A 22,840-nucleotide genomic window follows, 5' to 3' on the forward strand; every position below is an offset into this window, starting at 1 on the left:
GAATGTGGCTTCCCATTTTGCACATCACAAGATGTTGTTGTTGTTGTTGTTGTTTAGTCGTTTAGTCGTGTCCGACTCTTCGTGACCCCATGGACCATAGCACGCCAGGCACTCCTGTCTTGCACTGCCTCCCGCAGTTTGGTCAAACTCATGTTCGTAGCTTCGAGAACACTGTCCAACCATCTTGTCCTCTGTCATCACAAGATAGCAAGAATTAATTTGACAAGTGATTAATAAGCTATTTGGTTTCTTTGCCTCCCTCTGATGTTGTGCTTGTGCTGGCATAGCCCAAAACCAAGTGCAGATAAATCACATGAAGAAGTCTTTCCTGGACTTTCACCCTTTAGGAGTATATTGGGAATTACATTTTTGAATACTTTCTGGGGGCAGGTGGGCAGCGAGAGAGAGACAGAGAGAAAGAAACCTGGACTTCTGGGTCACTGAAAGCTAGCATGTCAAGAAAAAAATGGCTAAGCCTAACATTTCTGAAATGCTACTGCCACATTCTGAAAGCTTTTCTTTTAACCTGAGTGTGTTCCAACATGTCTACAGCAGAATAATCTAGTAGGGTCTGTACCATACGCTGCCAGGACTGTTGCTAGATTCCAAAATGCAACTATGTATCTGTTTTCTAACTACTTCACTATAAGGACAGGGGAACCTTATTGGAAGGCAGTGCATCAAGTGGGTAGACTTATCACTCCCCACCAACATGATTGAAACAGATTTCCCCACTGTGTGGCTAGGACTCTTAGGTAAAATGTCCCCATGTGGTAATCGTGGGTGATCTCAACTTTGATTGCAGTGCGTGGAGTGAAGAGATAGGCCTGCCCTTTCTTTTTCTGTGCGCTTACTTCACGGAAAGACTCCACGTCTACGAGCGTCTTCAACCCATGAGCTCTTGGTACGTTGCTCTAGCAAGCATCTAGTTTGCATCTCGGTGTGTCAGCTTCCTATGCTTTGTATGTTCCGCTGAATACCCTTGTAGAAAGAACAAACCAGGCTGCTCATCTCTCAGTAAAGGTAAAGATAAAGGACCCCTGACAGTTAAGTCCAGTCACAGATGACTCTGGGGTTACGGCACTCACCTCGCTTTACAGGCCAAGGGAGCCGGCATTTGTCTGCAGACAGTTTTTCTGGGTCATGTGGCCAGCATGACTAATCAACTTCTGGGGCAATGGAACACCGAAACCAGAGCAGCACACGGAAACGCCGTTTAGCTTCCCGCCGGAGCGGTACCTATTTATCTAATTGCACGGGCGTGCTTTTGAACGGCTAGGTTGGCAGGAGTTGGGACCGAGCAACGGGCGCTCACCCCGTCACAGGGATTTGAAGTGCTGACCTTCCGACTGGGAAGCCCAAGAGGCTCAGTGGTTTAGACCACAGCGCCACCCGTGTCCCTCTCAATAAACACCTCTAAATAAAGTAAGTTGCTGGTAGGGCTCTGTCTGGTTCAAATAAGTAGGCAGAATACAAGCAGAACTTCCGCTTAATACCAGCTTGTGTCAAGCTTCACCGCTTATGAAGTTTCCATTCGAAAGCATTAGCGTGTGTGTGTGTGTGTGTGTATCTATATCTATATCTATATCTATATCTATATCTATAGCATACATTTCCGAAGTTACACTTAAAGCCCAGGTATTAATAAAGCCATATATATATGGCTTTATTAATACCTGGGCTTTAAGTGTAACTTCGGGAATGTATGCTATACAGTGTTACCTCGACTTACGAAAGCGATCCGTGTGTATTTGAAAATGCTTTCGTGGATTACAGCAATATTGTGTCTGTCTGTGTGTGTGTGTGAGAGAGTTAATGAATGAGAATGCTTACAAACGGTGACCACATGCTCCGATACCCCAGAGACATACAGTTTAGCATGATAGCATTTATGATGAAGCCTGCACTTTTATGGCACCAAGCTCTTGTAGTAGTTCATCAGCAATATCAAGAAGCTCCACATATAAGCAGCTTGTTAATGCTTAGGTCCTTTAGTGTCAGGAAAGGAGCTACTGTACAGTTAAAACTATGGTAATAGTAGTGCCGAGACTTATTAATTAAATGTAGGATACTAATGTGACCTTGTGTTTTAAGCACACTGACCTTATTCACAGGGTGTGATTAGGCAATGTTTACTGTAGTGCTCCTCTCTCGTAAATGCTTCTTGCATCAAATAAATGTAACTCTCATTTATTTTGCTAAGTGAAATATTTGGAAAATGGGCTTTGTTTTTTATATCATAGATACAGTGTTAAAAACCTTTGAAAGTTTTAGGCTTGTTCACTGGGAGTAACATCTGTTGTCAATTTGTCACTACAAAGATCTATTGTATTAGTGGTTTTTGTCGTTATTAAAATAATCATCCTCTTAATAATAATTTGGCATTGAGTTTCTATACAGTCTGCTGTGTAAAAGAGACAGTTTGGGGAGTTGTGTTAGTATATTTTTTATTGTTTGTGTGTGTCACACACGCACACTGTTTACAGGTGATTAATCTTTCAAACTTCTATGCAGCAATTTATATTAAAGCTCACTTTTAATCCAAAATAGAAAGCTTTAAATTGACATTAGTTGTAGTTGGAATGTTGCTTTGAAGCCTAGAACTTTGCTTCCTCCTCCTGAAAATGAAGAAGCTGTAGACTTATTTCTACCTTTTAGACCTAGCAGTCTATCAGGCTAAGGCCTCCTGCTGCCCAGCTGTCGCTACAAAATCTTTTTTCAAAGTTAGTACTGATGCTTGCTGCTCCTGCTGCCTGCATTTTTCTGTGTATCTTACAGGAAATAGGAAGGGAATGAGACTATGCTTTTCTTGGGAAACCACTCCCTTTAAAATAGAGAGATTTGGCTTGCTGTTTTGTTTTACCCTTCTAAAGCAAGCAGGATCACTGCACAGCATCAGCAGACACCAAGAAGAAAAATTGCTATTAAAAGGAAATCCAATTCCAGTGTTTTCCAAGCGTTTTATGATGGAGACTTTGTTCAGGACCCACCTATCCTACATAACCCAGAAGTCAACTGCCCACCCCACCCCCACTCCACCCCTTTTTTGCTGTTGTCTCCAAGTCATTGCCGGAAGCCTTAGAGAACAAATGACTAGCTGCCAATATTTGAAAAAGCAAAATATAAATTTTTATGCTCCTCCAAGTGTCTTATATGTCTTCTGAACTTAACTTGGTCGAAAACATGCTATCCATGTCATATGTCCTGGGTCAATTCCTGAAATCTCCAGTATAAAAAAGTAAGGGAAAGACTATAAGCAGGTCAGGTATGTTATCCTAAACAGGGGTTGCAGGAATAAATGGCTCCACCTATGAAAACCTAGACTAGGTTTAAGAGCAGGTGGTAATCTAGAATTATGGTATGTGGAATACACCTTTGTGCTGCATTCTTGCCCAGAAGGAGTGATCTGCATGTAGTTTTTTTATTAGGTTAGGTGTATTTGTATTAGCTGATGGGATATGCATGCAGAATCCAGGTAGAGTCTCCCAGCTTTTCACACTCACCTCTGTCTAGTTTTTGGATTTTGGCATGAGGGCTTCTTCAAGGGGATGGAAAGGGAAATAAAGCATACATCAGTGCCCCTAAGAAGAGACTTATGAATCATCATCGCATATGAAACGGACATCAGGGTAAAATAGAAGAGTGTCTAATACCCCCAGGATATTACAAGGGGGCCTCAGGTGGAAATTACATAAATAAGGGGGGCACAGCATGAGGCTAAGGGGCCACAGAGGGAAGTGAGAAGTGAAGGGGGGAAATCATTTTTAAAAAATCTGATTGGCTGGCTATCTGCTTGGCCAATCAGAAGCGGGTAAGGGGGCTGCCCACCAGGGCCTAGCACTCCTTTTGGCCATGTGCATTTTCTTGGAGCCATCTTGGTTTGTTTCTGTTGGGAGAGGGAGATCGCTGTGGCTTCCGTTTTGACCAGTAGAGCCCGCAATCTAGAACCCCCAGGTCAGTTAAGTGCGGTGGTGGGCTGGCAATGGGTAGGCTGCCAGAGCTGCTTGTTGCTTAGCATTTCAAATATGCCAGCAGTTTTATTGCTGCACCAGAGTTTTAGCTCCTGACATATACAATACTAGATTTGGTTTGTTGCTTGTGGATGTTCTACCGCAAGCAATCTGTTTCTGTCCGAAGGATTTCAGTGTGTATAGTTTAACTATCTCCTTCCTTGCTATGAACTTTGAAATAAGCGGTTTCCTGCTCCCTTCTAGCACATTTTCACGGTTTATACCTTTTGCTGGAGCCATTTCTATCACAGATATTTGCAGACTGTCTGTAAGAGGGTTGTTTACCCTCTTGCGGTTTGTGCAGGCACCTTTCCATATATGTGGCAATGCCTACTTGAAGAATAGCAGCTACAGGTAAACAACTCCATTTTAGCACTTTGATGAACTGCTCTTTGTTTCATTTCCTTTGTTTGTTTCCCCCTTCATCTTGTGCAAGTTTCAGGGCTGGCAGCAGACTGCAGTTGTTGTTTGATTCACAATGGGGTGGCCCCACTCTGGATGGTAAGAAACCCTTGAATGCAGGGAAGGATCATATCTTTTAGCCGATATGCCTGATGAGACAAATGTAATAATGGGGGGGGGGGGAGACGACAACACACACAGTTACCATCTTTTTACCACAATCCGTCTTTTTCTAAAGTTTTACTCGTGGGTTTTCCCTCATGCAGATGTATCAATGTTTTCTGCCCAGCAGAAAATTAGGTTTTGTACTGGGAACACCAATAGAGGTTTGGGACTGATGTGGGCCAGCATAATAGCAGCATGTTAAAGCCTAAGTTCATTAAAATGGAACTACAAATTTGTAGATCCAATCACTGTCTGGCTTGAGAAAAGCAGACCTAAATATCCGCAAGGTAGGTCACTCATGGGAAAAGGCTGTAATTTTCAGTGGAGATACAATTTGGGGAAAGCTATGATACCACTATAAAACAAAGAGTAGTCTGTCCTCCCTCATATAAATGTTATAATTTGTACCCATTATCAATATCATTACAAGAGTCTACTACCTACTAGACTTGCATTCTGCTAAGCAGAAACTTGTTCTGACTATGAACGGATACTATAAAATGTGACTTATGGTTTAATGGGAGATAAATAAGAAAAATGTTTAGTAGAACACAATTACACATTGTTTTAGAAAGCTACTGCAGAGACATGTAGACTATGCTAAAGATTTATGGACAGGGAAAATAACCATCATGGTGCTGAGAAAAATTGAATAAAAGATCGGTCCGATTAATTAAAAGAAGTTACGTACATTAAAAAAAATCCAATGGTTTATTGCTGGGTATGTAGAAAGGGGGTGGGGTGGGGAGAATATTCACAAGAATAGAAAAGTTTGCTTTGCTTTCTGAGCTGGGTACCAGCTGTAATGTGAGATGAACTACAGAATATACTTCAAATGTACTATATTCAGAGCTGCAAATATGATTTGAGGAGGTTTATTTTAATTAGGCTAGGTGCACAATCTGCTTTAAGATAATCAAGATACAGGAGATTATGGTAAAAACAACTCAATCAATAGGATGGAGTAGTTATTGTCATTTAGAATCAGGATTTATGGTTGATTTATTGGTTTTAGTTTTCAACTCCAAATTTAATTGGTTTATTTTTATTTTGGTTAATGGTATTAACATTTCTCTTCTAGTGTGTTCCTCCAGATTAGGAAATACTGATTAGAGCAGTGTTTCCCCACCCAAATTGCTGTTGATCCTTAACTGGTATGATGAATATCTCTTACAACTTTTTTTTATCATGTTATAATGCTGTGTTGACACATAATCAAATGTTGGAAAGGCTGAAGTCTTACATTTTAACACTGGGAACTGCTGTCTGATGGCTAGCCACAGATCTGATGTTCTGCTGAAGGTAGCACCTACATATCCGAGGCAAACTGTAATATTTCAACAGATCTCATTACATTTTAAGCAAATTTTGGCTTGGGTCCTTCAAGTAATGGTTATAAGACAGTCAACCCCTAAAATGCACAAAATCAACAGCTGCAGATGCAGTCAAAAACAGTCTGTTCATTGGGAGGGATCTCTGCTTCAAAATTATGTTTAGAATACTTTACCACTAGAACCGCACCACACTTAGAGTGTGAAACTCTCATGGTGCGGTTCTAGTGGTAAAGTATTCTAAACATAATTTTGAAGCAGAGATCCCTCCCAATGAACAGACTGTTTTTGACTGCATCTACAGCTGTTGATTTTGTTTCTCCTTCTTATGCCTTGTTAAGACACTGCTGGTGTATTCATATACTGTACCTCCAAACCCATCTCATCTGTGTAGTGGCAGGATGTTTCTTTGAGGTTGGAAAAATGACTCATATCCAAAATCCTGAAGTGGAATGTTGAAAGGTCTCCCCCACTGCCTCCATTGCTATATAACTTTCCCCTCCATTCTTGCATGTATTTGTACCGTATGCTTTGCGTGATGTTCCTTCTCTTAAAGAGGAGGTGATGCCTGTACCTTATAAAAAGCTTTGAGGAGGGCAGTTGTGCTGCTGTAATATATTTGACAGGTGCCCTTTTCCAATGACTTTTCCATTGGTGTAAGTTATATGGTCAGACTGCTAATTTTGATTCACTATCAGAACTGGACCATGAGAATTTAGGCATGCAGGATTATCAGTTGTGTAGCTTAGATGTCCATGCTAGAAACCAATCTGTTTGTCCCAGGGCAGGATATTGGGTACACATGTATATTTGGAACCCCATGTATTTTGTGTGAGGATGTATGTATTTCTTTTTTGTTAATGCAGGTGAGAAAGCAGGGTGATGTTGTTGTTTAAAAAACTGGCTGAATCTTGTAGCCAGTGTAAGTTTTGTATTTACATTATAGACATGGGAAAGCCCATTTCGCATGAATGGGCAACTGGAAATTTGAGTAAGTAAGAGAATCAAGTTTTAAGTCAGGAAGGGATTTTAAAAGACATGGGCTCCTTTCAAATGTTCTTTTTCTTTTAAATTTACATTATAACTTTAATATGTATCAACACCTTTAATCACTTCCTAGTATAATTATGTTTGCTGAGAAAATAGTTAAAAGTGAATTGTGCATGAAGAACACCTGCTCACAGCTTTAGCAAATGAGGACTGTACCTGGCTTCTCCTGTGGAAGCTTAGTTGCTCTTGAATAGCTGCACTGATTGACATCAGCAAAGACCACTCCTGAATGAATGATGTCATGATTGCTGCTGAAATGGGCTTCTTTTCGATATCTGATGCATTTTTGAAAAGGGGGTATTTATTGTGCGGAATATTATAAATTATTCTGCTCCTCATAAAATTAGAAATCATTCTGTTTGCGGGAGGAGGAGAGGGGAACCCACCGTCAAAAACATGAAGGCAAAGGAGTAGCCAGTCCAGAGCAAAGCAGTGTGCCTGTTGTGTGAAACCCACAAAGCAATGTGTCGACTTCTACCTGCTGTCTATGGAGCAGCTGGGAAGTAACTCTCTTCTCAGAGGCATGCTGACAAGCATTAGTGTTGGCATACAAACAATATAGCAAACAAGAACGTCTACTGATAGGAGCTCCATGAGGTATATTCTTCAACATCCAATTCCAACATCAAATTGTGAAACAAAGAAAGGGTTTTGCTTGTGATACTGGTCTGTGAAGAATGGAGAACAAAAATTAGATTTAGGTGTTGTCGAGCTTGTATTATTTAACGAAGAAATCATGCTTGCGGGTACATATGCAGACACACACAAAATAAAAAAGCACCACTGAATTCTGATGTTCATACTTTTTTGTTGTTGTTGTTTCTATAAGAGTACATTTCTGAGATAGCAAGTTGCCTCTACATCCCACTGAAATAAACAGTGCTTGAACTAAATTGTCTGCTTGATTTCAGAGGGCCTACCTTTCTCTCAGTGGCATGCAGTGAGTTGTAGAAGATAAGTCTGATGCTGGAACAGGTTTCCTGGATAATTTTTGACACTTTAAATAGATTTAAGGATGTTTGGAAGTAATCCAGAGCCTTACTATTATTTATGTCAGTGAACTAAAAAAAAAAACACCCATCAGCGGTTAATTTGCAGTTCTTATAATTTTTATGATACTTATGTTGTTGTAAATTTAGATGTGTGCAGCATCAACTCAGTGGGATACATTTTATGTTGTCAGCTACCTTTTGACATCGTAATAGATTTCACTTGCTAAAGATTTAGAGAGGGAGAATAAAATATAAAAGGGAGCTGCATGAAATATTTGGATCCAACCCAAACACAGGTAAACATGGGACATTATTACAGAAAACAGAGCTTTGACAGACTTACAGTGCATGCCCACTCAGAAGTAAGCCCATGAGTCAGCGGCAGAGGAAGCTGCTCGGGCGCCTGGGGTGGCACGCCCATAGGGGGGTGGGGCAAGCAGCCCCTAGGGGCGGGGCACACCACGGGGCTTCCAGAGTCTGCCTGCCTCCTCCCATTCAGCTGCCCTACAGCTGGGGGGGGGGGAGGCAGCAGGTGGACTGTTTGGGCAGTGTGGAGCCTGGTTGCGCCCAAGTCACTGTGTCTCTCCCAGGAAAGCCGCATGGCTCGGGTGCACTGCAGGCCCCGTGGTGAGTGCTGCTCGGCATTTTTTCACCCCCCCCCCACTCAGTGGTGACACCCGGGGCGGCCCGCACCCACTGCACCCCACTTCCTCTGCCCCTGCTTGGAGTTTAGTGAACTTATTTCTAGGTAAATGGTTATATGATTGTCTAACCCATCCAATATGGCTTGCATAAAAACAAAGCAAGGTACAGCACTTGTTTCTGTCTCTTCTTAGATCAAGACAGGGGGCAATAACATCTGATATTTCGTCCCTTTCTCTTTCCTGGTATTTCTCATACAGAAATAAATGTGGAAAGGAATATAGAAAATTCTGTAACAGTGGCAGGGAACCCTTTCCAGCCGAACAACCATGTTCCCTGGAGGGCAACCTTCTGAGAGCTATATACCCGTGTTTGCTGTGGTAAAAAAATGGGTATGGTTGGGCACACACCAAATTCCACCAAGGCAAGCAAGAGGTATTAACACAGTTCAAGGATACATTCCAGTCTGACAAAGTTACTAGAAGAGGGTGCAGAACAAGGCCAGTTAGGGGCATGGCCTGGAGTGGTGTGGCTTGGGGCAGAGATCTGAAGGGCCAGGTAGAGATGCTTGGAGGCTGCATTCAGCCTTCGGCCAGAGGTACCCCACCCCGTGCTAGAACACTTTTGGATCAGACTAAAGGACTATCTAGTTCTGCATCCTATTCTCATAATGGCCAGCCAGTCTACGGGAAGCCAGCCGCCAAAAGGGATGGAGGAACACTGCAGTAAGAAGTTGCTTTTCTAGATTTCGGACAAACAATAACCAGGTGCATTGTAATTTGGGATGGAGGAACACGTGGCTGGTTTTGAATGTTATTTTATGCATTATTTACATTTATACACCACCTTTCTTCCAAGGAGCTCAAGGTGGCATACGTATTTCCTCTCCTTCCCATTTTATCTTCACCACAACCTTGTGAGGTAGGTTAGGCTGAGAGTGAGTGACTGGCACAAGGTTGCCCAGGGTGCTTAATGGCTGGTTGACGATTTGAACCCTGGTCTCCCAGATCCCAGTCCACCACTCTAGCCACTAAACCACACTGTTCACTTAAGCCGCTATCAGCTAGTTCTACCTGAACCTTTTTTGGGACTGTTCTTTTCTGCACTGAAAATGTAACACCCCAAGTCTGTGATGAATCTGCAAAGACGAGTTTGTGGCTCTTTTCAAGAGTGTGACAGTGAGAACCCTAATTGAATCTAATAGATGCACAGCAGTAGTAAATTAAAACAATACTCCTGTGTGACATAGCATGCATATCAAAGTAACTGAGCATATGTGAGCAGAGCATTGGGGAGTTTAGGATGTGTTTTTGCTAGCTGTTGCTTGCCTCTTTAAGCTTTTACTTTCACTTATCCTTTTGAAACTCTTTCTGTCACTTTGCATCTCAGAAGAGAAATAAATGGCTTTTGTTTGTCTCCGACCTTGGGTTGGTCTGGGTACAGGAGGAAGAAAAACTTTGGAATTTCCCCCCAGAGACTTATTTTGGTGGTAGAAGGGCCATGTTCTTAGTACCTGAGTACCAGAATTACAGTCAGTGAAAGAAAGATTACAAATGAAGTATTAGGATTCCGTCCCCTTGTCTTTCACCCTATGCTGCTTTCATCATTCAGCCTTTTGTTTCTGGGGTCTGAAAATTGCAGAACGTAAGAATGATTGTTTCCTGCTGTTTGTAGTATTAGCTGTGGTTCTCAAGGGCATTTTTCATGCTCTTTCCACTTTAATGGGATCATCCATTGAGTTTAAGTCCAGCACTCTGGGAATCTATTCTTCAAGGTAGCTGATTAAGTAGAAATCTTGCTCATCCTTAGGTAATCCCACAATATGTAAATTGTTCATGTGAGATACAAAAAGCTATCATTTGCTTTTGTACTGAACTGCTTTGTCCCCAGTTTTATTCCAGGTGTCTTTGTCCGAGGTGACTCTTGCTTTCCATTTCTAGCACCCTCCTAGTATGAGCATAGGCTCCAAGTATGATTAAGAAACTTGATTGCACAGAGTTCTAAATCATGTAGGGGGTATTCTTGCACGCAGAGCAGGATTCTGGTTCTTTCTTAGTTCAGTTTGCTCCCCATGCTGTTTAATATCAGTTTGGGCTGCAGGTAGAATAGTCTTCTCTTTGGAGCTGAAAATTGGACTAGCTGGTTCTTCTACTAAGAATTTTGTTTCCTATGATAAAAGATCCATCTCTGGGCTCATGTCAGTCTGGCTGCCAACTAGTTTTGGGGATATAAACACCTTGGTTGACCCTGATGGACAACCTGCTGTTGTAAAAAGAGACAGGGATGGGTGTTCAATATCAGCATCCCAAGTGGTAAGAGCAGGCATCCCCAAACTTCGGCCCTCCAGATGTTTTGGACTACAATTCCCATCATCCCTGACCACTGGTCCTCTTAGGTAGGGATCATGGGAGTTGTAGGCCAAAACGTCTGGAGGGCCGCAGTTTGGGGATGCCTGGGTAAGAGGATCAGGGAACCCAAAGTCAAGCAGGAGCAGGAAAACTGTGGCATGGTCTAAGATACTGTTTGGTTCCTGAAGAGGCAGTTAGTAGGATGAAGCAGAAACTCATATTCTGTCAGAATCTTCTCACCAGGAGACAAGTTGTTCAGACTGAGAAGCAGGCTGATGTTTGATAGAGCCAAGCAGAATTGCATTAGCCTCGTGGCTCACCAGGTGGTAAGTCAGCTGCTCAGTGGTGCTCAGATTCCAGAATGTTATTTTGTGTGGCTTGGTGTGTGCTTTTGGTTCAGTTTTGCTTCTCATGCTGAACTGTATGCAACTGTATGGAAGTTGTTTTTTTTTGGGGGGGGGTAGTATTACCAAATTCTAGATGACCAGCGGCTGATATGAACTGGACTGAAACTCCTAGGTGTGGTTAGTTCATTACTATTTTGACTCTGGGGTGTGTGGTTGCTCTGCTTGTGTATCACTGTCTCATATAGGGAACAGGGTTGTAGCACCTGGATCTGGTTCTATGTCTGAAAGTTGGTTCAGGTGGTTGCCAGGAGGCATTTTACCATCTTAGGCTCTTGTACAGTGGTATGGAAGTGAGAGCTGGACCATAAAGAAGGCTGATTGCCAAAGAATTGATGCTTTTGAATTATGGTGCTGGAGGAGACTCTTGAGAGTCCCATGGACTGCAAGAAGATCAAACCTATCCATTCTGAAGGAAATCAGCCCTGAGTTGCTCACTGGAAGGACAGATCCTGAAGCTGAGGCTCCAATACTTTGGCCACCTCATGAGAAGAGAAGACTCCCTGGAAAAGACCCTGATGTTGGGAAAGATTGAGGGCACAAGGAGAAGGGGACGACAGAGGACAAGGTGTTTGGACAGTGTTCTCAAAGCTATGAACATGTGTCTGACCAAATTGCGGGAGGCAGTGGAAGACAGGAGTGCCAGGCATGCTCTGGTCCATGGGGTCACGAAGAGTCGGACACGACTAAACGACTAAACAACTATGTCCAACTCTGGGAAATAGGAATATGGTTTCTGTCTCAGTAACCCTTTGTAAGGCTGTTGCAGAGCTCTCTCTCTTGTGGCTTCCCTTGAAAGAGGGTCATAATCTTCAATTGAATCAGATTATGGTGGCCTAATTATATGGGGTTAGTTTTACAGATCATGTTATTCCTATATTGACAGTTCTTGATTGGCTCTGACTTCCACACCTGGACTCAATTCAAAATGAAGCGAGTGCCTTCTTCCATGTAACCTTCCTTTTCTTTTCTATTTTGTAAAGAGTTTTTGCTCTATGCCTTTGGAACAACTGGCTGCTGACAGAGAGAGGAGCATGAAGAGGTTCTCTCTTTTAAAAAACAAACAAGCAGGAAGGATGTGAAAGAAAGATGGTTTTAATTTTCACTAGCTACACTGATGTATTTTTTAAGGTTTTCATTGTTGATTGTTTTGATTAATTTGTTGTTCTACTGAATTTGTACCCCACCTTGGGTCCACAGACAAACAAATGTTTCTCCCAGAGGCACTGCTTCGTAAATGCTACAGATTTAGAACTAATCTGCTCTAAAAGCTTGAGGATGTGGTCAGTTTCATTTATTGCAGGTTTGTTTCGTTCTTGGTTTGGTTTCAGGCAAACAACAAGTGGTTAGTAAATGCAGCAATATGTGTGTGGCTTTGGTAATAAGGAATTGCACTAGATATTTTTCCCCTACTGTTGCTACTTTATTGAAAGATTCAATAGATAGGTGAGTTTTGGAAGAATATGGTTGAATAGAAGTTCTGGAGGAACAGGTATATAATAACATATGTCTGGCTTAGACACCTATGTCTGTCTTAGGCATTTGTCAGGTTAGATACATAAGAAGTTGCTTAATATCGAGCCAGGATGTTGGCGTATCTAGCTCAATATTATCTACTCTGACTGGCAACAGCTCTTCAGGATTTCAGGCATGATTCTCTCCTAGCCTACCTGGAGATTGAACACGGGGCCTTCTGCACAAGGTGCTGCACTGCTAAGCCACAGCCCTTCTCCAAAGAGAGTAGGCATAATACAAGCATAAGGGTGGGAAAAACAGCAACATCGTATAGGGGAAATGGTGGAAGAATGATGGTGGTGTGCTGCTTTCAAGCCATACAAAAATGCAGTGGTAGATGCTTCGCTACCACATTTAACAAAAAGGGTAAAAGCTAAGAAGTATGTCAATGAAAGTATGGCAGGCAAATGGGCTTTGGGGTGCTTGAACTGGATTGGAGCTTGAAACAAAGGTGACAAAGTAGCTGATAGTAGGGGATATGGCTTCAGGGAGGATAGCACCTGGTAAAGGCCCCTGTTTCAGAAACTGCTTCTTGTAGTTTTAAGATGTAGGAAATCTGGCGGGCCAAATGCAAGAACACTCTGGAAGGAGACAGTCTCCCCATTCTCTCATCATGCCGAGTCAAACGATGGCTTAGCATGAAAGTGCTAACTCCTGAGGACGAGCATTTTAGCTTAGTGCAGTATGGCAGTTAAGCCATGATCTAAATGGAGGAGCATGGCTAAGGTCTCTCCTCCTTAAGCACAATCTGTAGTCAAGTTTCATTTTATAGTTAATCTAAAAATCCCAAAGCAAACCATACTACTGACCTACTGTGATGTGCAAACCCTATGGCATTGCACATTTGTAGCCCAGGAATGCTTCTTGGGGCAGTCATGCTTTTGGGTGCTCGGGTGGTGGCATTGACTCAGAGTGCTTTTACCAGTTTTGGCTGAAACAGCAACTGCACCCTGTTCTGGGGAGAACATGCCTGCCCATAGTCATTTATGTTTTAGTTACCTCCAGTCTGAAGTTCCACAAAATGTTCAGCATGTGGCACCCTTTAAAAGCTTTTGGAAACCCAACTAATACAAAATGCCAGCACCACTAGATATTTGTTTAGCTCTGGTTGGTTGGAGGATATTATGTTGTTGACATTTCACTTGCACTGGTTAACTCCTTGTTTTCAGGCTCAATTTGAGGCGCTGTTTTTTATTGTTAAAGCCCTAAATGACCCGGGGCCTTAGTGTCTTAAGGACTGGGGCTGAATCTTCCCATGTATGTCCATGTCCCCGTCCCCCCGCCACCCAATGGGTACATCACTCAAGACCTGAGGCCCTGCTTGTTGTCTCTTCAGTAACTGAAATGTGGCAGATACCTGCGAAGGAGCAGGCCTGTTATAGCCCCAGCCTGAAGAAATACTTCTACCAGGCTTCATCATTGGATATTTTCCAGCAGTTCTTAAAGGTTTGGTTGTTCTGTGGAGCTTTTAGAATTGTAGATTCAGGTAGGTAGCCATGTTGGTCTGAGCTTTGAAGATGCTCGAACTTAGGACGCAAGGGAGAAACGTGCTAAGAGGAAGGCATGCTTGGCAAATCCACACCGTGATCAACTCCCGCCCGGAAATCAATGTCCCTGTGGAAAGACATGTGGATCCAGAATTGGCCTCTACAGTCACTTACGGATTCATTGTTAAAACCGTGTTTATGGAAGACAATCTTACTCGGCTACGAGTGATTGCCAAAGAAGAAGAAGATGATGATGTTTATTAGCTGCTTTGATTTCTTTTGAATATAAAGTTGAGTCAAATATATTAAATGACTCTATTAAAATGAAATACAGTAGAGTGGAAGGTTTCAGGTAGATGGAAAAGCGGGTGGGGACGACGACTGTCCTGTCCCCCTTCTTCCTTGGCAAGTCCTAAACAGCAGATTGTTCCAGGGTATCTGAGCCTCGAGCCTGGGGCACTTCTATTAAAAACTGCAGATACAGCACAACTTGTGTTGTCTATAACTGCTGCCAAAGAGGGATTATTGGATTGCCTTAATGTACTGGCGTGAGAAGTATCAGACTATATCCACTGTTCCCTATCATGTGCTACCATCATACTGGTTCCTGTGTCCTCCCCCATGTTTCCATCAGTGTTATGAGCCATAAAGGATTTGGGCAAACTGCAAATTAAAAACAAATTCAAGTAAAAGAAAGGCAAAACAAAAATGTGTTGCGTGTCCATTGTATGAATCCTGTAGAACTCACCCCACTTAACAAATTTGCAAGAGAATCAGGCCATGTACTTTGGCTAGGTCAGAGGAAAGGAATGTATTTTGGGTTTTCTTAGAGGCAACAAGCAAATGTGCTACTCTTGTGTACACTGGCTTGGCTTCCCTTAAATAATGGTTGCCAGATTCTTCTGTTGCTTATTAAAATAAGACCATGAGTGAGTTTTATTTTATTTTATTTTATTTTATAAAGAAAGTAGGCCAGACACACAGACAATATTTTGGGTTGGGTTTTACAAACCAAAGGAACCATTCTTTGCTGCAGCAAGAAGATAAATTACTCATTGTGAGTGTCAAAGGTTAGGCTGATACACAAGGTTCATTTCTGAGATATTCCTCCACCCAAAGACCACGGTTGACACAGGAAAATGAATCCTTTTCACTTTGGATACCAGGATGTTTCCTTTGCATACCCTTGGTCCAAGAAGCACAAACAATAGAAAATTATAGAACTAATGTCTGATTCATATGCTTGTTTTGAGACTGCAGAATCAACATGCAAGACAGAGGGTGTGTTGATTTACTCTGACCTGGTTATTTGATGAGTTTTTCACATGGGGCCTGTTTTCACACAAATGAATTTCACATGAATATGAAATGGTAAAGCCACCACATGCAGACTTCGCATTTAATTCGTCCGAAGTGCAGGATTCCAGTGTAAGCAAGGAAAACAAAAACAAAACCCCAAAGCATTCATCATGCTTTGTGTTCATTCAAGAGGCATTCACTTTAACCCTCAATGACTTTTTTCTTTCCATTTTTTAAAAAATAAAATAAAATAGGACTTTAGGATTACCTATTTTGATGACATTTGATGTGAAAAATGAAACCTATAAGAAGGGAAAGGTAATTTTGCATGTCTGATTCCAGGAATGAGCAAGTATAATAAATGGACATTTTATATAACCTTATATAGATTGCAGCAGAACAAAAAAAAAAACAACCCAAAAAACCAGAAGATATATTATTCATCATCCCCTTCATTTAAATTTAAAAGTCAAAGAGGTTTTGCTTCTTCAGCTTAAACAACTTATTTCTGACTACCTTTGCAATTATTAGCACAAAATGTAAGTGGCAGGGAGGAGATCTTCTAGATCATTAACACAGAAGGATACATATATGTAATAATGGACTTTAATTGTCTTTGTTTCAACATTAATACATTTATGTTAAGGTTTGAGTACCGTTACTATTAAAAATTAAACTTTGAGGGGCTACTATACAGATTGTGTCAGCTGCCAGGCTTAGTGTTTGCTTATTAGCATGACATTTCCGTCATAAAATGGGCAGATGAAGCCATATTTGACCTAGTGTGGGGACACCTTCCTCTCATGAGAGCATATTTTTTTCATGGGCGCTTTTCAGCAAACGCAGAGACAATGGCAGTTGAATTCTCAGGAGAGGAGTAGAAACTTGCACACTGCCCTGAAGTCTTTCTGATCCTTCCGCCTCCCCTTCCCCATCTACGTCCTCCGCTATTTTGCAGCCTGGCAATCCCCTTCCAGCATTGCCTGCAGAAGTAGAGTAACTCTGGCATGTACATTCCCCAGTGGGAGAACTTGTGTGGATGGTAATTTTAATGAGACCTGATTTAAACAGTAGAATGGGTCCATAAACCTAATACAAATAGACTTTCAAAAGCCTTTTCTACTTGTCAGGTACTTTGCTTCTCCACAAATGGGAAAGAAGCATTCATAGACTGAAATAACAAAATAATAATATCCTTGGAAGAACTTGACTAAACTTCTTCAAGAGGGAAGATAAACCAGCTGAAATCTGGAGCAGGGAGGGAAGTCCACTGCAGGAAGTCTCCAAAATGAAAAGGTTGGTTTTCATAAATACGTGTATGGTGTTTGCACAGGATTCTGTGTTTTGCTCATGTGAAAATACACTGTTCAGTACTTCTGCATGTCTCCAGACAGCAGAACACACTTTGAATTGCCTGATGCACCAGGTAATAGTGCATCTCTTCTTGATTGGAAAGCTTGTGGTAGGTGCCTTGCAAATTCAAGAAATGTACACATCTTTTCATAAAAGTACAAAGTAAAAACCTTAACACCAACAGCAACATTAGCAAACATCAACAGCTTTTTATATCCTTTAAAAAAATTTTCTAATGCAGTTCTGCACACACACACACCCTCCCTTGCTGAGACAGATGTCTTTGGCTGTTGTAATCTAAATGTAGGAAACAGGATGGAAAATTCCATCTTGCACAGTCTTGTCAATTTTACTTGGAGAGGTCCAACTTCAGGTCCAACTTCAACAGATGGGTAGGACAGCCCACTTGTCAATCACATGACACCATTATGATGTCACATAATGTCACACCTGCTAACATCCTTTGTGTTCAGTTCCCAAGTACCCAACAACCAGCTGGCTATCAGGTGCTTGAGAACCACATGCAAGAGGCTTTAAAAAAAAGGTAAAGGTAAAGGACCCCTGACAGTTAAGTCCAGTCGCAAACGACTCTGGGGTTGCGGCACTCATCTCGCTTTACTGGCCGAGGGAGCCGACGTTTGTCCGCAAACAGTTTCCCCGGGTCATGTGGCCAGCAGTGCACGGAAACGCTGTTTACCTTCCCGCCAGAGCGGTACCTATTTATCTACTTGCACTTTGATATGCTTTTGAACTGCTAGCTTGGCAGTAGCTGGGACTGAGCAACGGGAGCTCACCCTGTCACAGGGATTCAAACCGCCGACCTTCTGATCAGCAAGCTCTAGGCTCTGTGGTTTAGACCACAGTGCCACCCACGTCTCGCAAGGGGCTTTGGAAGGTGCCAAATACAAAGCTGGAAAGGCACTTCTTTCTCCCCTCCTTATCAGCTGATGGGAAGGGGAGAAAGAATCCTACATTTTGCGAAGATCAGCTGCAAGCAGTACTTAAAGGATGTGAGTACCCAGAGTGGGAGACATGTTACCTGAAACTTGCTGGGCGCAGATTGTATGGTGTTCTAAAGGTCTCAAACGCAACCCATACTGTAAGGGACCCCTGACCATTAGGTCCAGTTGTGACCGACTCTGGGGTTGCGCGCTTATCTCGCATTATTGGCCGAGGGAGCCCGGTGTATAGCTTCCAGGTCATGTGGCCAGCATGACAAAGCCACTTCTGGCGAATCAGAGCAGCACACGGAAACGCCGTTTACCTTCCCACTGTAGCGGTTCCTATTTATCTACTTGCATTTTGACGTGCTTTCGAACTGCTGGGTTGGCAGGAACCCATACTGTACTTGGTCTTAAAAAACAAAGTAGCAGCCAGTACAATCTTATGATGAATTGGTTGAATATGCTCTTAACTTCCCGATTCCCTCTATAAGAGTGAGGCAGGGTTTAAATGCATTTCAGGAGAGCAGGCAATTGAATTTTCTTAATGGGGTAGTTAAAAATTTAATCTTATTTCTGTTGCAATGATTTTAGATCTATTAGTAATATTTTCCCCTGTGTATTGCATATTGGAATAATTAAAACTTGGGCTGTATTTTGTGATTCTCCTATTCCTTTGGGTCAGCAGCCATAGGATTTGTAAACCTACTCTTGCATGGTAACTGAGGCCATCATGAGCTCTTTTCCAGTGCTATCACAGACAAGAATGTGGAACACTGCAAGTGAGTAAGAAATTGCACAGTGGAATTCCAGAAAACATTGTTTTAAAAAGGTGGTAATGTTCACATATCATTCGTAATGCTTTGTTTCAACTTTGTTCAAAGTGATTAGCATTTCAGCCAGTGTTGAGTTTTTTCACTGGCACCTGTCAAGATGGCAGCCTTTTCTGTAGTGGTAAAGCAGCTCAGTCCTGGGATTCAGCCATGGCAATGACATAAATGTAAAGATTGGGGGGGGGGAGTTTATTTGCATTTTTTTAAAAAAAATCCCACAAGATAGGCTAAATGATTTTGCACTTTGAGTGGAATCAGATCATTGCACTTAGCTGTGCATTTATTATATAAATTTGCCCTCCCACTCAAGTGTTAAGTATGTATTATAGAACCTCACAGCCCATCTGAGTGCTTGCAGTGTGCAAATATTTTTTAAATTTTGTAATTAAATAGGAGTTGGGCAGCAGTGTCCACTAAAGTGATTTATTAATTGAATGACTTGATTAAATTTCATGTTATTTTAGTTTATACAGCAAGGGCATGCATCTTTGGCATCACTGGGGATTCCTCGCGAGGCTGTCAGCAGTAGTTCAGAGGTCCTCTATAAGAAATCTTTAGCACCCAATTAAATATTAACCAAGAAGATGTGCCTTGCTCTTTCCCTTGTTGAAACCAAGTTTTGACATCTGAGGCTGGTGATAAAAATTTGCTTAGCGGAATCATTTTCTGTGCACTCTATTTATCACTAGCTTATTTCTAAATTAATCATACTAAAAAATTTCCCATGTAATTGTGCTGGGGTTCAGTGCTGTATGAAGTAGGTAAATAAAAAAATGCCCTTTTAATTTCGTGTTAAGTATGCCTCACCACTGCTAGAGCCGTGCTGTATCTGTTTCCTCAGAATGTCATTTTAAAGGTATTGTGGTTTCCGAGCAGCAGCTGTGATTGAAAAGTATGTAAACTAATCTGTTCTTGCTCATGTCATTTTTATATTCTTGTGTCAGTACACCAGAAGGCTGCTTTAAATTTGTCTTTCACTGTGTATTAGTTCTTGAGTCTTCCCCCCTTCCCCCCTTAGTGCATATACTCTATTCTTTGCTACACACGGCAATTCTATGCCAAAGTAAATGGCTACTCATGAAAAGCTCCTGAAATAGTTCTTGCTTGATTACTGTACAATATTATGTTTATTTTCATGGAGAATTTTTTATTACCTTTCCATAAAAGTATGATTATCCTGCACAGTATCCATATTGCAGAAAGAAACAATCGAGCACATTGCATTTATTAGTATAAAATGCAATAACTTTGTATGATCGTTTTTCCAAGGGGGTTGAAAAGAGGGGTAAGGATTTTAAAGCATACTTTAAGGTATATCCTGTATGCTGTTGGTTTTTGTTTTGTTTTTTTTAAAAAAAACTTTGCTCAATTGTGAAATATGATTAACTATTTTTACAGTGGTCCTTCGACTTACAAACTTAATCCGTTCCGAATGCACATTCGTAGGTCGAAAAGTTCGGAAGTCAAAACGCGGTTTCCCATAGGGAAAAAAAATATTCGGGAAAATTCATAAGTCGAAAATACCGCATTTAAAGCCGCCAACGGTTTCTGTTCGGATGTAGAAAAATTTGTAAGCATGCGGCTATTTGTCCCGTTCGTAAGTCGAAACCTACGGATGTCGAGTAATTCGTAAGTCGAGGGACCACTGTATATAAAAAACAATCGGACTCTAAATGGCTAATCACTGAAAATTAAAAGAGGTTGTGGCAAATAATTTATTCATGCTATATTTCATACCTAATCTTGTCTCCATATGACATAATATTTGCTGCAGACACTTGTTGTGGAACAAAACTTTTAAAAGTAGAAACTGTGTTATGAAGGAAGAGTGTACAGTGGTGCCTCGACTTACAAATTTAATCTGTTCCAAAGGCACCTTCGTAAGTCAAAAAAATCGTAAGTCGAAAAAACGCCATTGGAAACGTGATTTCCCATAGGAATGCATTGAAAACAGAAAAATTCCTAAGTCAAAGCAACCCTACCTATAAATTCGTAAGTCGAAAAATCCCTATCTAAAACTGCCACAGTTTTTTTCTGGATGTCAAGACATTCGTAAGTCGAAAAATTCGGTTGTCGAGTCGTTCGTAAGTCGAGGTAGCACTGTATGTTGCTTTGAGATGGGAGCAGGAGCATTTAGTGTGACCTTTGATCTATGTACCTATGTGTGATAAATAATCCCATCGTGCCAGCATTTTTTCCAATTTGGAGCTGAGATGGCTACGACTCCTTGTTCAGACATTTTAGGGAATCAGTTATCTGGCACAGAGCTGGACCTGCCTGAGGAGCATTGAAATATTTATTTTACTGGTTTTCTTACTTGCCTTTCACTATAGAATCTCAAGGTGGTTTACAGTAAAACAACAGTATGATATTAAAATCAGTGCTATGTTTGAATGAACCTTCATTGCTGATTACCTTCACTGATCTTCCCCTTCCCTCTTTATCTGCCAGTAAGCAGGAAAAACATGATGGACTGGAGGTTAGGTGAATGCTTCCATGCCATCAAATAATAATAATAATAATAATAATAATAATAATAATAATAATAATAATAATAATAAATTTTATTTATACCCTGCCTTTCCTGATCTGAAAACTGGGCTCAGGGCGGCTAATAGCAAATATGAAACATTAATTAAAAATGACTTTTAAAACAGCTTAAAAACAGCATAAAATACAACATAAGTATAGCATCCATGTCAATAAAATTCAAAAAAAATCAGGGTCATTTTTTGGGGGGGAAACCCAGTTTAGTGAACGTCAAGTAATCGCCAGGGCTAACTGGCCATGTTTGGTCCTGCTAGGGCTAGCAAGGAGACCAGGGAAGAGTTTAAATGTGGGGTCCCAGAAGGGTTTCTTCATAAAAAAAGGAAAGGGAAAAGGGAATGGAGGAATCAGGCTAAATTGAAGGCCAGGTGGAATAGCTCTGTCTTTCAGGCCCTGCGGAAGGAGATCAAGTCCTGCAGGGCCCTAGTCTTGTGAGACAGAGCATTCCACCAGGTCGGAGCCATCACTGAAAAAGCCCTGGCCCTGGTGGAGGATAATCTGTCTTTTTTAGGGCCTGGGACCCTTAAGCTATTATTATTCATGGAGCTTCGGGTCCTCTGCGGGACATACCAGGAGAGGCGGTCCTGTAAGTACGAGGGTCCTAGGCCGCATAGGGCTTTAAAGGTCAAAACCAGCACCTTAAACCTGACCCGAAACTCGACCAGGAGCCAGTGAAGCAATGATTTTAAAGGGCCAGTGTCAGGGGTGTTCATTATTGGGCAATCATACAACGGACCCATTGTCAGTGTGTGGAGCTTCCTGTCATCCTGCCATTTCCCCTTGCTGTCGCTGACAGTTAACCTCTCTGAGCATGCAAGCTCAGGTTTATGAACTTAATCTATTCTGGAAGTCTGTTCTTAAACCAAGGCGTGCTTTCCCCATAGCAGCAGGGGACTCAATTTACAAATGGAACACACACAACAAGAAGCAAAACATGTTCTGCTTCCAAGGCAAAGTTCACAAACCAAAACACCTACTTCCGGGTTTGCAGTGTTCTTAATCCAAGTTGTTCATAAACTAAGCTGTTCTTAAACCAAGGTACCACTGTAGTATTTTTCTTGCAAGCGAAAGATAGTGAAAGTGAAATCTCTTTTTGTTTTTTATGAGGAGCGGAAATGGTTTTATCCAACTTTGGACAAACTTGTCAGGGTGCTCGGCTAATCCTTGCATTTGAACTGATGCCACTTTAAAAATACAAGCATTAACCCCCCCCTTACTCTTGGACCCTGACAGAATTCTGTTTATGAATCATATATAGTTATTTCTGTCTAGGAAATGTGTTTCCCTCTTATGTAGACCAGGTACATATGTTCATTTACTGACCCACCTAGTCCTTGAGTTCATGGGCAACAACTGTTCTTAAAGTCTTAGAAGTGAAAATAAATCTCATGTCAAAGGCAAACTGAGAAGTGTTTAAACTAAAACAATTATTAGAGTGTTCATGCTCCCATTTGAGTAATGCGAAGGAAGGCATGGCTCTAACCAGGCCAAATAATTTGGTTTCCAAAGAAAACAGTTGAA

At 41.5% G+C, this 22,840-nt stretch overlaps 1 protein-coding gene across 31 annotated transcripts in view; it reads left to right on the forward strand.

Moving 5' to 3' along the window:
• FOXP1 (forkhead box P1) overlaps positions 1–22,840 on the forward strand; it is a 544,444-nt gene that overhangs the window by 194,408 nt on the left and 327,196 nt on the right. Inside the window, exon 1 of one of the 31 annotated variants that reach the window (XM_088662397.1) lies at positions 16,690–16,941. The exons of the other annotated variants lie outside the window; for them this stretch is intronic. The gene's annotated coding sequence lies outside the window, so the exon portion shown is untranslated. Of the gene's footprint in view, positions 1–16,689; positions 16,942–22,840 lie in introns of those variants that run through there. 31 annotated transcript variants of the gene reach the window in all.

The sequence above is a fragment of the Zootoca vivipara genome, chromosome 2 (assembly GCF_965207765.1).
Source record: "Zootoca vivipara chromosome 2, rZooViv2.hap1.1, whole genome shotgun sequence".
NCBI lineage: Eukaryota > Metazoa > Chordata > Lepidosauria > Squamata > Lacertidae > Zootoca > Zootoca vivipara.